We start from the raw sequence: 2,294 nt of genomic DNA, 5'->3' as shown, positions 1-2,294 counted from the left end.
AAAGTCGAGGTACACCACGTCCACTGACTCTCCCCTGTCAATTTTCCTAGTTACATCCTCAAAACATTCCAGTAGATTTGTCAAGCATGATTTCCCCTTCGTAAATCCATGCTGACTCGCAATGATCCTGTTACTGCTATCCAAATGCTCAGCAATTTCGTCTTTTCTAATTGACTCCAGCATCTTCCCCACCACTGATGTCAGACTAACTGGTCTATAATTACCCGTTTTCTCTCTCCCTCCCTTCTTAAAAAGTGGGATAACATTTGCTATCCTCCAATCCACAGGAACTGATCCTGAATCTATATAGAACATTGAAAAATGATCTCCAATGCTTCCACTATTTCTAGAGCCACCTCCTTAGGTACCCTGGGATGCAGACCATCAGGCCCTGGGGATTTATCAGCCTTCAGTCCCATCAGTCTACCCAAAACCATTTCCTGCCTAATGTGGATTTCCTTCAGTTCCTCCATCACCCTAGGTTCTCCGGCCCCTAGAACATTTGGGAGATTGTGTGTATCTTCCTCAGTGAAGACAGACCCAAAGTAACGGTTTAACTCGTCTGCCATTTCTTTGTTCCCCATAATAAATTCCCCCGTTTCTGTCTTCAAGGGACCCACATTTGCCTTGACTATTTTTTTCCTCTTCACGTACCTAAAAAAACTTTTGCTATCCTCCTTTATATTATTGGCTAGTTTACCCTCGCACCTCATCTTTTCTCCCCGCATTGCCTCTTTAGTTAACTTTTGTTGCTCTTTAAAAGAGTCCCAATCCTCTGTCTTCCCACTCTTCTTTGCTATGTTATACCTCCTCTCCTTAATTTTTATGCTGTCCCTGACTTCCCTTGTCAGCCACAGGTGTCTCTTACTCCCCTTAGAGTCTTTCCACCTCTTTGGAATAAATTGATCCTGCAACCTCTGCATTATTCCCTGGAATACCTGCCATTGCTGTTCTACCGTCTTCCCTGCTAGGGCCTCCTTCCAGTCAATTTTGGCCAGCTCCCGCCTCATGCCTCTGTAATCCCCTTTGCTATACTGTAATACAGACACTTCCGATTTTCCCTTCTACCTTTCCATTTGCAGAGTAAAACTTATCGTGTTGTGATCACTGCCTCCTAACGGCTCTTTTACCTCTAGTCCCCTTATCAGATCAGGATCATTAAAAACACTCACTCTATTGGCCGTGATTTAACCTAGCACACAGTGTTGCAAAGCCCATGCAAAGTCCAGTGGGCCAAGCAAACAAATAAGATAGATCTGGCTCGGCGTTCCACATCTCCACATCGTCACCCAGCACGCCGACGCCCATTAACAATTCCCCCGCAAATTGTGCACCTCGAGCGGCAGTACTTTAAACGGCGCCGTCTTCGGCGTGGACGGCATGAACCAAGTCGGCAAGCATCGTCACCTAGCACACAGACGTGCACTAACAATTCCTCCCCACGCAAATTGCGCGCCGCGAACGGCGGTACTTTCAAGTATGCCGCCTTCGGCGGGGACATCGTGAACCAAATCGGCAGGCAGGCGTCGTCAGCCGGTCGACCGACCCCCAGCTGCATTTCCCCAACGGACATTGTGCACTTCGTACAGAACAGTGCTTTTAAAATATTCCGCCTGCCGCGTGGACATCATGAACCAAATGAGCAGGCAGGCATCATATCATATCATATCATACACATACAGCCGGAAACAGGCCTTTTCGGCCCTCCAAGTCCGTGCCGCCCAGCGATCCCCGTACATTAACATTATCCTATACCCACTAGGGACAGTCAGCCCCCAGCACAACGACGCCCCCGCTAACAATTCCCCACGCACATGGTGCGCTCGAGCTGCAGCACTTTAAAGTACGCCGCCTTCGGCGGGGACATCGTGAACCAAAGGAGCAGGCAGCCATGGTCACCGCCAGCACAACGACGGCGCCGCTAACAATTCCCCGCGCACCTTGTGCGCTCGAGCTGCAGTACTTTAAAGTACGCCGCCTTCGGCGGGGACATCGTGAACCAAAGGAGCAGGCAGCCATGGTCACCGCCAGCACAACCACGGCGCCGCTAACAATTCCACGCGCACCTTGTGCGCTCGAGCTGCAGTACTTTAAAGTACGCCGCCTTCGGCGGGGACATCGTGAACCAAAGGAGCAGGCAGCCATGGTCACCGCCAGCACAAGCACGGCGCCGCTAACAATTCCCCGCGCACCTTGTGCGCTCGAGCTGCAGTACTTTAAAGTACGCCGCCTTCGGCGGGGACATCGTGAACCAAAGGAGTAGGCAGCCATGGTCACCGCCAGCACAACCACGG

This window comes from Rhinoraja longicauda, unplaced genomic scaffold (genome assembly GCF_053455715.1).
Source record: "Rhinoraja longicauda isolate Sanriku21f unplaced genomic scaffold, sRhiLon1.1 Scf000083, whole genome shotgun sequence".
In the NCBI taxonomy this organism is placed as follows: Eukaryota; Metazoa; Chordata; class Chondrichthyes; order Rajiformes; family Arhynchobatidae; genus Rhinoraja; species Rhinoraja longicauda.
The sequence above is the reverse complement of the archived record's forward strand: the minus strand, read 5'-3'. Positions refer to the sequence as shown.